Source organism: Ranitomeya variabilis, chromosome 2 (genome assembly GCF_051348905.1).
Source record: "Ranitomeya variabilis isolate aRanVar5 chromosome 2, aRanVar5.hap1, whole genome shotgun sequence".
NCBI classification, from domain to species: Eukaryota; Metazoa; Chordata; class Amphibia; order Anura; family Dendrobatidae; genus Ranitomeya; species Ranitomeya variabilis.
The window spans coordinates 872,666,150-872,682,461 of NC_135233.1; the positions used below are offsets into that span (position 1 = coordinate 872,666,150).

The window sequence follows — 16,312 nt, forward strand, 5'->3', positions numbered from 1 at the left end:
CACACTCACTCATCACTACTCCTGAGATGTGTGCAAACTTCATCATCAATAGACATGAGTGAATATTTCAATCTTTGGTTCAGCTCACAATTGCCGAATTTGCAATATTCACTGGTTTATAGTCGATTTCATCACCAAATATAGCCAAACATACACAGCACAAAAGTCAGTGTTTCCCATGCATTGTCACAGCGTGGGAAACACCAGCATAGAGCTTAAGATCGGCAGTGAAAACATTCCCATCGGTCAGTGAGCCGAGGTTGGCTCTTAGAAGATGGGCACGGACACCAAACAAGGAGTTTACCAGGAAGTCTGTATTACTGTTCGGGTTCTGTCCCCTCGAACACCGGGTGTTTGGAGTGTGGTCATGTGCAACTGGAGGAAAGACTAATGCGTATGTAGAAAGTGCACGCCTGAGATACAAAAAATATCAAAAACTACTTTATTATCATCAAAGCACAAACGTGATTAAAACATTTAAAAACAACAATGATAACACCCCTGTTATGATCCTTAGTGGTTGAGAATCACAAATCACTCCAGCAAGGTGAATAAACATAGGACAAGCTCTAGGGAGGTGGAAAACTGGACTGACCGCAAAACTGAACCTATCCAACCACACTAGAGGCAGCCGGTGAACGTGTCTAAAATCCTAGACGTCTCGAGCCAGCCTGAGGAACTAACTACCCCTAGAGAGAAAGAAAGACCTCTCTTGCCTCCAGAGAAATAATCCCCAAAAGATATAGAAGCCCCCAACAGATAATAACGGTGAGGTAAGAGGAAGGCACATACACAGGGGTGAAAGCAGATTCAGCAAAAGAGGCCCACTAATTCTAGATAGCAGAAAATAGAAAAGGGGTCTATGCGGTCAGTAAAAAACCCTTACAAAATATCCACACTGAGATTTCAAGAACCCCCACACCAACTAACGGTGTGAGGGGAGAAACTCAGTCCCCTAGAGCAACCAGCAAGTAAGAAATCACATTTTAACAAGCTGGACAAAAAACATGATGAACGCTGATAATCAGAAACTGAACAAACAAAAACTTAGCTTGTCTTGGAGAGACTGGGAGCAAGGTAGTCACCAGGAATCTGAAGAGCACTGAATACATTGATAGCAGGCAAGGAACTGAGTATCCAGGTGAGCTAAATAGGAAACCAACCAAGGATAACGAACCAGGTGATGAAGCCAACCTGCAGAAAGACAACACTACACAGTACCGCTTGTGACCACTAGACGGAGCCCAAAAATAGAGTTCACAACAGTACCCCCCCTTGAGGAGGGGTCACCGAACCCTCATCAAGACCCCCAGGGCGATCAGGACGAGCTGCATGGAAGGCACGAACCAAATCGGCCGCATGAACATAAGAGGCGACAACCCAGGAATTATCCTCCTGACCATAGCCCTTCCATTTAACCAGATACTGAAGTCTCCGTCTAGAGATACGAGAATCCAAAATCTTCTCCACCACGTACTCCAATTCGCCCTCGACCAGCACCGGAGCAGGAGGCTCAACAGAAGGAACCACAGGTACCACATACCTCCGCAACAAAGACCTATGGAACACATTATGGATGGCAAACGATGCCGGGAGATCCAAACGAAAAGACACCGGGTTAAGGATTTCCAAGATCTTATAAGGACCGATGAAGCGAGGCTTAAACTTAGGAGATGAAACCTTCATAGGAACATACCGAGAAGACAGCCACACCAAATCCCCAACACGAAGTCGGGGACCCACACCGCGGCGGCGGTTGGCAAAGCGCTGAGCCCTCTCCTGTGACAATTTCAGATTGTCCACCACATGGCTCCAAATCTGCTGCAACCTATCCACCACAGAATCCACCCCAGGACAGTCAGAAGACTCAACCTGACCCAAGGAAAAATGAGGATGGGAACCAGAATTGCAGAAAAAAGGCGAAACCAAGGTAGCAGAACTAGCCCGATTATTAAGGGCAAACTCGGCCAATGGCAAAAAAATCACCCAATCATCCTGATCAGCAGAAACAAAACATCTCAAATAAGTCTCCAACGTCTGATTAGTTCGCTCGGTTTGGCCATTAGTCTGAGGATGGAAGGCCGACGAAAAAGACAAATCAATGCCCATCTTAGCACAAAAAGTTCGCCAAAACCTGGACACAAACTGGGATCCTCTATCAGACACAATATTTTCAGGAATGCCGTGCAAGCGAACCACATTCTGAAAAAATAGAGGAACCAAATCGGAGGAGGAAGGCAGCTTAGGCAAGGGCACCAAATGGACCATCTTGGAAAAACGATCACACACCACCCAGATGACAGACATTTTCTGAGATACTGGCAGATCCGAAATAAAATCCATGGAAATGTGCGTCCAAGGCCTTTTCGGGACAGGCAAAGGCAAAAGCAAACCGCTGGCACGAGAACAGCAAGGCTTAGCCCGAGCACAAATCCCACAAGACTGCACAAAGGAACGCACATCCCGCGACAAGGAAGGCCACCAGAAGGACCTAGCCACCAAATCTCTGGTACCAAAAATCCCAGGATGACCCGCCAACACCGAAGAATGAACCTCGGAAATAACTCTGCTGGTCCATCTATCCGGGACAAACAGTCTCTCTGGTGGACAACGGTCAGGTCTATCCGCCTGAAATTTCTGCAGCACTCGTCGCAAATCTGGAGAAATGGCAGACAAAATCACTCCCTCTCTGAGAATACCAGCCGGCTCAGAAACTCCCGGAGAGTCAGGCACAAAACTCCTAGAAAGTGCATCAGCTTTCACGTTCTTCGAACCAGGCAGGTATGAGACCACGAAGTTGAAACGGGAGAAAAACAATGACCAACGAGCCTGTCTAGGATTCAGGTGCTTGGCAGACTCGAGGTAAATCAGATTTTTGTGATCAGTCAGGACCACCACACGATGTTTAGCTCCTTCGAGCCAATGTCGCCACTCCTCAAATGCCCACTTCATAGCCAACAACTCCCGATTACCAACATCATAATTTCGCTCGGCAGGCGAAAACTTTCTAGAAAAGAAAGCACACGGCTTCATCACAGAGCCCTCAGAGCTTCTCTGCGACAAAACAGCCCCTGCTCCAATCTCGGAAGCATCAACCTCGACCTGGAAGGGGAGAGAGACATCTGGCTGACATAAGACTGGAGCTGAAGAAAACCGGTGCTTAAGCTCCCGAAAGGCCTCCACGGCCGCAGGAGACCAATTAGTCACATCAGAGCCCTTCTTGGTCAAATCCGTCAAAGGTTTAACCACACCAGAAAAATTAGCGATGAAACAACAGTAAAAATTAGCAAAACCCAAGAACTTCTGAAGACTCTTAACAGACGTGGGCTGAGTCCAGTCATGAATAGCCTGTACCTTGACTGGGTCCATCTCCACAGTAGAAGGAGAAAAAATAAAACCCAAAAAGGAGACCTTCTGTACTCCGAAGAGGCATTTTGAGCTCTTCACAAATAAAGCATTAGCACACAGGACCTGAAACACCATCCTGACCTGCTTCACATGGGACTCCCAATCATCAGAAAAAACCAAAATGTCATCCAGATAAACAATCATAAATTTATCCAGATATTCTCGGAAAATGTCATGCATGAAGGACTGAAACACAGAAAGAGCATTAAGGTACCTTCACACGAAACGACATTATAACGATATCGCTAGCAATCCGTGACGTTGCAGCGTCCTCGCTAGCGATATCGTTTCGTTTGACACGCAGCAGCGATCAGGATCCTGCTGTGATGTCGCTGGTCGCTGAATAAAGTCCAGAACTTTATTTGGTCGTCCGATCGCTGTGTATCGTTGTGTTTGAAAGCAAAAGCAACGATACCAGCGATATTTTACACTGGTAACCAGGGTAAACATCGGGTTACTAAGCGCAGGGCCGCGCTTAGTTACCCGATGTTTACCCTGGTTACTAGCGTAAAATGTAAAAAAAAACAAACAGCACATACTCACATTGCGTCCCCTGCAGTCTGCTTCCTCCTCTGACTCAGCGCCGCAAAGTGAAAGTGAAAGCAGCACAGCGGTGACGTCACCGCTCTGCTCTCACTGTACGGCGCTCAGTCAGTCAGGAAGGGGACGCAGGGGGACGTGAATGTAAGTATGTGCTGTTTGTTTTTTTTAGATTTTACGCTGGTAACCAGGGTAAACATCGGGTTACTAAGCGCGGCCCTGCGCTTAGTTACCCGATGTTTACCCTGGTTACCAGGGGACCTCGGCATAGTTGATCGCTGGAGAGCGGTCTGTGTGACAGCTCTCCAGCGACCAAACAGCGACGCTGCAGCGATCGACATCGTTGTCGCTATCGCTGCAGCGTCGCTTCGTGTGAAGGTACCTTAAGAGAGTCCAAAAGGCATCACCAAGTACTCAAAATGGCCTTTGGGCGTATTAAATGCTGTTTTCCATTCATCTCCCTGCTTAATGCGCACAAGATTATACGCACCACGGAGATCTATCTTGGTGAACCAACTGGCACCCTTAATCCGAGCAAACAAATCAGACAATAGTGGCAAAGGATACTGAAATTTGACTGTGATTTTATTCAGAAGGCGATAATCTATACACGGTCTCAAAGAACCGTCCTTCTTGGCCACAAAAAAGAATCCTGCACCAAGAGGGGAAGAGGATGGGCGAATATGTCCCTTCTCCAAAGACTCCTTTATATAATTCCGCATCGCGGCATGCTCTGGTATAGACAAATTAAAAAGTCGTCCCTTAGGGAATTTACTACCAGGAATTAAATTTATAGCACCGTCACAATCCCTATGAGGGGGCAGGACACTGGACCTGGGCTCATCAAATACATCCTGGTAGTCAGACAAAAACTCAGGGACCACAGAAGGAGTGGAAGAAGCAATAGACACCAATGGAGTATCGCCATGAATTCCCTGACAACCCCAACTAGACACAGACATAGCTTTCCAATCTAAAACTGGATTATGAGCCTGCAGCCATGGCAGACCCAAAACGACAACATCATGTAAATTATGCAGAACAAGAAAGCGAATCACCTCCTGATGAACGGGAGTCATGCACATGGTCATTTGCGTCCAATACTGAGGTTTATTCTCAGCCAATGGCGTAGCATCAATTCCCCTCAGAGGAATAGGAAATTCCAAAGGCTCCAGGACAAAACCACAGCGCCTGGCAAATGACAAATCCATCAGATTCAGGGCAGCACCCGAATCCACAAAGGCCATAACCGAGTAGGACGACAAAGAACAAATCAAAGTAACAGACAAAATAAATTTAGGCTGTATAGTACCAATGGTGACAGGTTTAGCAACCTTTTTTAAGCGTTTAGAGCATGCTGAGATAACATGAGCAGAATCACCACAGTAAAAGCACAATCCATTTTGACGTCTATGACTTTGTCGCTCAATTCTGGTCAGGGTTCGATCACATTGCATAGACTCAGGTCCCTGTTCAGAAAATACCACCAAAGGATGAGCAGATTTGCGCTCCCGCAAACGCCGATCAACCTGAATGGCTAAAGCCATAGAATCACTCAGACTTGTAGGGGTGGGGAACCCCACCATAACATCCTTAATGGCTTCAGAAAGACCTTCTCTGAAATTTGCAGCCAGGGCACACTCATTCCATTGAGTAAGCACTGACCATTTCCGAAATTTCTGACAATACACCTCTGCTTCAACTTGCCCTTGAGAGAGGGCCAGCAACGCTTTTTCTGCCTGATTCTCAAGATTAGGCTCCTCATAAAGCAATCCAAGAGCCAGAAAAAACGCATCCACATTAAGCAATGCAGGATCTCCTGGCGCCAGAGAGAAAGCCCAATCCTGCGGGTCGCCACGCAACAAGGAGATAATAATTTTTACTTGCTGAGCGGAATCACCAGAGGAACGAGGTCTCAGAGATAGAAATAACTTACAATTATTCCTAAAATTCTGAAACCTAGATCTATCTCCAGAAAACAACTCAGGAATGGGTATCTTTGGTTCTGACATAGGGCTATGAATAACAAAATCCTGAATACTTTGCACCCGTGCAGCAAGATGATCCACAGAAGTCAGAGTCTGAACATCCATGTCTGCAGCTGAGCTCAAAACCACTCAGAGTTCAAAGGGATGAAAGAAGCTAGACAGACTGCAGCACAAAAAAAAAATGTACTCAGGTCTTCTTTTAATCCCACTTCTGCGATGCAAAGAACACTTCTTGGCCTGCCATACTGTTATGATCCTTAGTGGTTGAGAATCACAAATCACTCCAGCAAGGTGAATAAACATAGGACAAGCTCTAGGGAGGTGGAAAACTGGACTGACCGCAAAACTGAACCTATCCAACCACACTAGAGGCAGCCGGTGAACGTGTCTAAAATCCTAGACGTCTCGAGCCAGCCTGAGGAACTAACTACCCCTAGAGAGAAAGAAAGACCTCTCTTGCCTCCAGAGAAATAATCCCCAAAAGATATAGAAGCCCCCCAACAGATAATAACGGTGAGGTAAGAGGAAGGCACATACACAGGGGTGAAAGCAGATTCAGCAAAAGAGGCCCACTAATTCTAGATAGCAGAAAATAGAAAAGGGGTCTATGCGGTCAGTAAAAAACCCTTACAAAATATCCACACTGAGATTTCAAGAACCCCCACACCAACTAACGGTGTGAGGGGAGAAACTCAGTCCCCTAGAGCAACCAGCAAGTAAGAAATCACATTTTAACAAGCTGGACAAAAAACATGATGAACGCTGATAATCAGAAACTGAACAAACAAAAACTTAGCTTGTCTTGGAGAGACTGGGAGCAAGGTAGTCAACAGGAATCTGAAAAGCACTGAATACATTGATAGCAGGCAAGGAACTGAGTATCCAGGTGAGCTAAATAGGAAACCAACCAAGGATAACGAACCAGGTGATGAAGCCAACCTGCAGAAAGACAACACTACACAGTACCACTTGTGACCACTAGAGGGAGCCCAAAAATAGAGTTCACAACACACCCCCATCCATGTACAATAATACATCTATGTGACCCTAGGACATTATACCATAGCAACATAGGCACTCATAATGAAAGTGCAATATGCATGAATAATGTAAACACCAAAAAGTTATCATAAGGTCATAACAATCCAGTTGGCTGAGTGCACATACCATGGACTCTGGAATGTGGGCATCCCCACAGGTGTAAGCTCGCTGTCTGAGAAAGATAATGCAATTGTCCAAAGAAGGGAGGTCACATACTGTGACAGCAAGCCATCCTGGATCCCTCATGCGTGCAAAATAGCACTATACAAATTGGAACAAGAGCGTAGAAAAAATGTATTATAGTGGACAAAGTTATTATCCAGTACTGAATACCTGCAATGTCAAATAGATATGCTGCACTGCAAAAGAACCAGGTGGTAATCACAGGGGAGAGCCCATGTAAATAGCTAGAGTCCCTAAGACAATAGAGATAATGGCAGCAGGAAGTCCCTGGATGAAGGGAGGGAGATGTATGGTGTGGAAAGATGGGAGTGTGGGAGAGCCCCTCGTGTATCGCTGCGGTGCAGCTTCGTCAGGGGAAGTCATGTGCATGACAGCGTGGCAAGCACTGCTTCTAATCTGCAGTAAAATCATCACTGCCAATCAGACAGCCACGGTTCCAACACTGTCAAATGGCAGCGTGAGTCAGCAGCTGTGATCTGAGGTATAAAGTTTGTCTCGGGTCACTGGTGTTGGCTAATGGGACTACTGCTCCAGTCAGCCTAGTCATGATGCCGCTAATAAGAGCAAGAGCAGATGGTGGCTGATGGGGGTATTCATCAGCTGGCGCCCGTGCTGTAAATAAATAATTAACAAAAAAAAGATGGTGTGGATTCTCTGTATTTTTTATAACAAAACTCACAGCAGGCAGCATCCCTCAGCTGTCAGCTTCAGCAAGTATGGTTATTAAAAATAGAGGGGTCGCCAAGCCGTATTTTTTAATTATTTAAATAATTTTTAAAAACGGCGTGGGGTCACTCTAGTTTTTGACAACCAGCCTTGCTAAATCTCACAGCTGGGGGCTTGTTTTCTCAGGCTGGTAAGGGACAATGGATATTGGCCCCCCAGCCTAAAAATAGCATCCCACAGCTGCCCAGAAAAGGTGCATCTATTAGATGCACCAATTCTGGTGCTTTGCATGGCTCTTCCCACTTGCCTGCAGCAGTGGCAAGTGGGGTTAATATTTGTGGGGTTGATGTCACCTTTGTAATGTCAGGTTAAATGAAGCCCATGGCTTAGTAATGGAGAAGTGTCTATAAGACACCTATCCATTACTAATCCTATAGTTATATGACAAATAAAGGCACAGCCAGAATAAAGTACTTTATTAGAAATAAGACTAAACACAGTTTTCTATTTTATTTAAAAATAACAAACACAGTTATACTAACCTAGCACCTAATTCCATCGAAGCCCTCATTCTCTTGTAATAAAACTAAAATAAAAAAACAACAATATCCCTTACCTGTCAGTCATTCTGTCCCATGCCATAATCCATGCCTGGGGGATTAATAGTTTTCAACCTGGATGGTGCCAAGATTCGACAATCCAGGATGAGAACCACTGGTGACTGAACTACTTCATGCACAGAGTAGTAACTGGCTACAGCTCCCATCAGCTGACACCTGCTACCGCTAATAACATTGAGAGGAGGAGCGGTGGATGGGTGTATTCATCAGCCACTCCTGCGCTGTAAATAAGTAATTTAAAAAAAAAACCTGCGTGGGTTCCCCTGTATTTTTGATAACCAGCCAGGCAAATCTCACAACTGGGGCTGAAACCCTTAGCTATCAGCTTCAGCAAGGCTGGTTGTCAACAACAGAGGGGTCCCCATGCCATATTTTTTAAATATTTAAATAAATCATTTAAAAAATTGGCAGGAGGTCCCCCCATTTCTGATGACCAGCTTTGCTAAAGCTCACATCTGGGGGCTGGTATTTTCAGGCTGGAAAGAGGCCATGGATATTACCCCCTAGCCTAAAAATAGTACCACACAGCAACCCAGAAAAGGCACATCAATTAGGTTAGCTAATTCTGGAGCTTTGCCCAGCTCTTCCCATTTGCCCTGTGGCGGAGGCAAGTGGGGTTCATATTTGTGGGGTTGGTGTTACCTTTGTATTTACAGGTGACATCAAGCCCACCTCTCCATTACTAGTCCTATAGTTACATGGTAAATAAAGAAACTGCAAGAATAAAATCCTTTATTACAAATAAGGCTAAACACAGTTTTCTATTTTATTAAAAAATAAGAAACACAGTTATACTCATCCAATGCCTAATTCCACTGAAGCCCTCGTTCTCCTGAGTAGTGTAGCATCGGGTGGTTTCGTCAAACTCAATCTGACAGGTGGCCCGCCCCCTATCAAGATGTATCAAAAGGTTGTAACCCCTCCTCCCCACCCTGTCAGCAGCTGCCTCTCCTTGTCTGTCTGTCAGCTTGTGATATAGTATGATATTGTTTGATCCCTGGATTATTATCCTAGTATTTGTTTTAATTAGATTTTGGTATTAATAGTTTGATACAGCGCTTGCATTCAGTAATCAGGGCATGTGGCCCCATGGTGTGTCGTATTTCTTTTATAGCAACAGCCTCATTATATGGAGCTGCGATATTAAAACATTTGTTTGGGGCATCTGTAACATGTATTTTAGAAACAACTGGCCACTGCACATTTAGAATGAAACAGCATATTTTTCAGCTTATAAGGCAGTTTCTCACTTTCATGCGTTTTAAGAGGTCGTGTTATGTGTGATAAGGGGCTACATGCTCATGTGGTTAATAGATAAAATACAGATAAAATATGCCAATTCACCAACAGTGCACGGCTTACACATAACTCGTCAATAATTAGGGGTAGATATACAATACAAGCTATAAGATGCGCTTCTGACATTTTCATAGCTAGGACCCTCTTTTATTGACAGTTTGATACTATAAACAGTACTGATCTTTGTAAAATAAAGAACGAGAGAACTTTTCAGATAAAAGTAATAAAGTTTATTGAACAAAATCAATTACATTTTCTAAAAAAGTTTTACAGTATTTTATTTTTATTAATAGTTACTTTTAACTATTCTTTTAGAGTGTCTAGTAGTTTTATATTCTTTGCCTGATATATTTCTACACAAAGCTTCAAATATTCTTTGCCTGATATATTTCTACACAAAGCTTCAAAACTATTTTGCAATTTATAAGAACTTGTTGGATTAGTGAATATAATAACGTTTGGCATATTTTATAACATGCAGCTAATGATTCTTGCTTCCAACATGTATGTATCTGGATTAAAATAAAGAATAATGACCTAGCTGATTGTTTGGGTGATATTGTAAAACCATTTATTGACATTTTGTATAGCAGATGTGTTTCTCCTGATTTTTCTAGCGCAGCTCGCTGAGCGTTACCGCTGTACTCATTTCTCATTGCTGCTTCTGAATGTACACTATTCTCACCCATGGACGGTTTTCCTTTAAAAAATATGAATATTATTGAATATAATGTTTTACATATGTTACAGTATTTTATTTTTATTAATAGCTACTTTTAACTATTCTTTTAGAGTGTCTAGTAGTTTTATATTCTCTGCCTGATATATTTCTACACAAAGCTTCAAAACTATTTTGCAATTTATAATGTATCACAGTAGTTTCATATGAAGTTACATCTTAGGCCCCGTATAACAGATGTGTTTCTCCTGATTTTTCTAGCGCAGCTCGCTGAGCATTACCACTGTACTCTTTTCGCATTGCAGCTTCTGAATGTACAATATTCTCAACCATGGACGGTTTCCCTTTAAAAAATATGAATATTATTGAATATGTTTTACATATGTTACAGTATTTTATTTTTATTAATAGTTACTTTTATCATTATATGTTGTATTAAATAGAGTCTAGCTGGCACATTACACGTCTTGCTGAACCAGTATGTATCAGACTGCAATGGCACATCACACTGCTTGCTGTAGTGAATAGAGCTTCTATACGCGATTGTGCGGAGAGTGCATTCTGTTATCAGTGCAATACTGCTAGCTATCAGTGTGAAACTTTCAGGCAAGTACAGTATATTCTGGACATATTATGTATAATTATTAGTTAATTTTTCACTAAAACGATCAATGTGTGATAACTTACCGAAGCAGTAACAGCAAAACACAGATGTAGAAGTGCAAAAATGACAGTCACTGTATGAGTTTTAATAGACTTTAATAAAGTATGTATCAGACAGGCGTGATATTTCCTAAGGCAGCTGAAATGAATTTGCCTCTGTAATCAGAGCAGTGTATTTTATACACAGTGTTCACATATAGTGAACATGAGTGATAACTTACCGAAGCGGTAAAAGCAAAACACAGATGTAGAAGTGCAAAAATGACAGTCACTGTATGAGTTTTAATAGACTTTAATAAAGTATGTATCAGACAGGCGTGATATTTACTAAGGCAGCTGAAATGAATTTGCCTCTGTAATCAGAGCAGTGTATTTTATACACAGTGTTCACATATAGTGAATAGTGCTTCTATATGTATTTGTGCTGAGATGTTCACATATAGTGAACAGTGCTTCTATATGTATTTGTGCTGAGAGTGCATTCTGCAACCAGAGCAATACTGCAAGCGACCAGTGTGAAACTTTCAGACAAGCACAGTATATTCTGGACATATTATGTATAATTATTAGTTAATTCTTCACTAAAATGATCATTTCTGTCCGAACAGCGGATTAAACTTGAAAATTTTTGCAAAAACTATCCTATATTAATGCTCGTATTTTTATTACACCCAGCCCCAAATGAGTCACTGCTAATTTGATGCCCCAATTTTTATCATTTCAATACTATACATTAACTAAATGCTAGAGCTTATGTTACAATATTTTATCTGTTTATTTTATATCATATTAGACTTTCACATTATTTGTAGCGGTTTGTGTGGGTGCTAGATTATGTATATTCTGTGTTTCTGCACTATTATTTGTTGAAAATTTATCACTAAATCGATAATTTCTAACAACGTCGTCTTTTGTAATATGCAACAACTCATATTTGTGGCTTCTTTTTCTATTTGCAGTGTAAGCTCAGCACGGGGCTATGTTATCTTATCTAGCTTAAACAGACTAGCGGGCTACGCCCAACAAAGCATCAAAAAGAAACTTTGATGACACAGATATAACTCAGCTAACTAAATGCTAGAGTTTCGGTTTTCCTTTAAAAATATGAATATTATTGAATAGCCTCATATCCCATCTCCGACAATAGACTCTAAGCATTTTTCATATTATTTGTAGACACTCTAACGGACATATTATGCGCAGCCCCTGTTTTGACAAGTATGAAGCGGCGTGTTTTTATACGTTCATAACAATCATAACCACTATACTGCAAACGTTTAAACGTGTATTTTATTCACAGTTCTCACAAGTCAGGTTTAGATTTATTTAAATTCAGAGGTGGTGTGTATGTACACAGGAATGATTTAGTTTAAAAGCATATAGTTCAGCGATAATGTCTGGCGTTGGACAAGCAGTTATCAATCTTTCATACGTATCACAGAAAGATTTTAGTTTGAACTGTGCGAGTTTAATTTCTGCGTACTGGCCAGCCATAGCAATAAATATTTTGATGTGTTCAGCATTCCACACAGGGGTCCCCCTGTAACAGGAATGTTCAGCAACAGGGTGTTTTTACTAACACGGTGCCGCGGCACTGCGCGTTTCTTTAGAGGTAGAACATTGTCAAAATCGCTAGAAGATCCCGCAAGACCAGAATCTGCAGACTGTGCAGCATGGCGTATCCGTATATTGAACGGACCTGTGGGGGACCACATACCAACAGAGAGCTGCTCATATTCTCTGTTTTCAGAAGTAACTTGTGGTATGTTATCGGTGCTATCGGACTCCTGAGTTGTGCAGGGGCTGTCGTTCAGCGCTGCAAATCTCTTTCTTGAGGCGTTCTTAGATTTTTGACAGGGAATCTTGGGAATTGGATTCCCGGTGTGTTTGGGTGGCGCGTACCCTTCCGCACGAGCCTCAACACAGATGGGCGAAAGAGGCGCTGTTCTCACAGCCACATCCGCTCTTTGGGTATGATTCTGCGCAGACCCGTAATTACAGCATTGCAAATCTCGTGGCTGAAGATCAGGCGTATCTAAAAGAAAAGATACAGGTGTCAGTTATCCGCAAAACCGTCGTAAAATTGGAAAAGCTGCATGGCTGTAGTTATCCACGAAGCGGCGTAATATTTGAAAACTTACGGGCGTCCGTTACCCATGAAATCGCTGTAACAACAGTTGCATAAAACCAGTATAGGCCAGGGCAGATATATACTTCATATTATTTGTAGACACTCTAACGGACATATTATGCACAGCCCCTGTTTTGACAAGTATGAAGCGGCGTGTTTTTATACGTTCATAACAATCATAACCACTATACTGCAAACGTTTAAACGTGTATTTTATTCACAGTTCTCACAAGTCAGGTTTAGATTTATTTAAATTCAGACCCGCAGCTCCTGGTTTAATGCCCCAGCGCATTGTTCAAATGCGTCGAGACGGAGATATTCTCTTTTTCAAATAGAATTTTTCCGACCGCTAATTTACCAGTTGTAAATAAGTTATAACTAAATTATAACTACCACAGAAAAGCAAGAATCGTATGTATTTCAAGTGAACCGACACCTTTTCTTTTGCAGAGACAGCCGCTTAACGAATTTCCACGGCTTTTAGGCGCCGCGTCATTCTTGACATCTACGATCACGACGTCTGAGTCCCGGTCTTCACACGGTTCGGGAGCACGCCAGTCTTCCGGCATATAGACCGAGGGATCCGTGTCACTATCTGTATGAGAAATTACACTTAGTACGCGTTTACATACAAAGGATTAAAGCATCCGACATAGTATAATATAGTTTTACGGTATGGGCCCTGTTTATGGTGTATCCGTTAATAATTTAGTGTTATACTGGCGACTAACTGCGTAATTTGTTTAATAATTTAACCCTATATTTATTATGACATAATTTATGTAATACAATAGTTAATAGCTGCTATAGTTTCACGCCATAGCCAGTATTTGTTCTGCATAAATCGCGTTTGGCTGTGGCGCTACGGGATTAACACAGATTATATATATATATATATATATATATATATATATATATATATATATATATATATATATATATATATATATATATATCTCTTTCTTACATGTGCTACAGGAAAGACCAATATCTTGCTACAGTGTTACATTGACATTTTTCCCGGAGAATCTAATTACCTGTGATAAGGTGTAGAGCAGGGCCAATAACTTCTAACGCTTCAGCAGCTACGGATTCAAAGAGTTCATAATTCTGCGTGTTGAAATTATTGCGATAATCGGGAGACAGACACTCCTCTTAAATAAGAAAGAATGAAAGAATATATAATTAATATAAATTACTTAATCCGTGTCACCCGATACCCTGTACATTATATTCGGTATAATACCTAGGGGGGTGCTTGTAAGCGCGGGCTTGTATTGAGCGCGCTGATATTGGGATTCCATCTTAAATAAAAAGGGGGAAAAGTTTTGTTTCTGTACCCCCGATAAATACAGTTTAAAACTATGTTACAAAAATAAACGTTACATATACCGACAATAAATACAGTTTAAAAATATGTTAAAAATAAACGTTACATATACCGACAATAAATACAGTTTAAAAAATATGTTACAAAAATAAACGTTACATATACCGACAATAAATACAGATTAAAAATAAACGTTACAAAATAAACGTTACATATACCGACAATAAATACAGTTTAAAAAAATATGTTACAAAAATAAACGTTACATATACCGCCAATAAATACAGATTAAAAATAAACGTTACAAAATAAACGTTACATATACCGACAATAAATACAGTTTAAAACTATGTTACAAAAATAAACTTTACATATAACGACAATAAATACAACTTAAAACTATGTTACAAAATATGCGCTACCGGCAAACTTACTTTTTCAGAGAGTAGCCCAGAGCAGCTGTCCAGATGGGTGAAAAAGTGTCTTTAAGATTCTGTATGACAAAACTTGAGGCGCTTGACCAGCATTTAAAGACAAAACACCGCCCACAAGTTCTGACAGAGTAGGCTATTTTATACACCTCAGCAGCATATTTATGCACCAGCGGCATAAATATGTTTATACGCGGCAGAAAGACGGATATCGCTTTTTTCTGCATTTAGCTAGGGAAAAATGTCAATGTAACACTGTAGCAAGATATTGGTCTTTCCTGTAGCACATGTAAGAAAGATATATATATATATATATATATATATATATATATATATATATAATCTGTGTTAATCCCGTAGCGCCACAGCCAAACGCGATTTATGCAGAACAAATACTGGCTATGGCGTGAAACTATAGCAGCTATTAACTATTGTATTACATAAATTATGTCATAATAAATATAGGGTTAAATTATTAAACAAATTACGCAGTTAGTCGCCAGTATAACACTAAATTATTAACGGATACACCATAAACAGGGCCCATACCGTAAAACTATATTATACTATGTCGGATGCTTTAATCCTTTGTATGTAAACGCGTACTAAGTGTAATTTCTCATACAGATAGTGACACGGATCCCTCGGTCTATATGCCGGAAGACTGGCGTGCTCCCGAACCGTGTGAAGACCGGGACTCAGACGTCGTGATCGTAGATGTCAAGAATGACGCGGCGCCTAAAAGCCGTGGAAATTCGTTAAGCGGCTGTCTCTGCAAAAGAAAAGGTGTCGGTTCACTTGAAATACATACGATTCTTGCTTTTCTGTGGTAGTTATAATTTAGTTATAACTTATTTACAACTGGTAAATTAGCGGTCGGAAAAATTCTATTTGAAAAAGAGAATATCTCCGTCTCGACGCATTTGAACAATGCGCTGGGGCATTAAACCAGGAGCTGCGGGTCTGAATTTAAATAAATCTAAACCTGACTTGTGAGAACTGTGAATAAAATACACGTTTAAACGTTTGCAGTATAGTGGTTATGATTGTTATGAACGTATAAAAACACGCCGCTTCATACTTGTCAAAACAGGGGCTGTTGTTGTGAATTTGGATTCTGGGCTCCCCCGGTGGCCGCTTGTGGAATTGGACTTGTCATCCTCTTTCCTGTTTCACCTGGTTCCATCAGTAGTGGGTGTCGCTATTTAAGCTCATTTCTCTGGTGGTTTCTTGCCGGTCAACAATGTTATCTGATGCCTCTCAGTGCTTGTTCCTGCTTCTAGACAACTACTAGATAAGTTGGACTTTTGTCCATGTTTTGTTTTGCCTATTT

At 41.5% G+C, this 16,312-nt stretch overlaps 1 protein-coding gene and 1 long non-coding RNA gene across 2 annotated transcripts in view; both read right to left on the reverse strand.

Annotated features, from left to right (window-relative positions):
- The window catches only part of LOC143808064 (putative cation-transporting ATPase 13A4), a 536,127-nt gene that overhangs the window by 255,222 nt on the left and 264,593 nt on the right, over positions 1–16,312 (reverse strand). The gene's annotated exons all lie outside the window — the stretch shown is intronic.
- Positions 13,793–15,030, reverse strand: LOC143809990 (uncharacterized). Its single transcript, XR_013222577.1, has 3 exons — positions 14,983–15,030; positions 14,256–14,372; positions 13,793–13,813 (listed from the first exon to the last, which is right to left on the reverse strand). It is a non-coding gene; the product is annotated as an uncharacterized LOC143809990 (long non-coding RNA).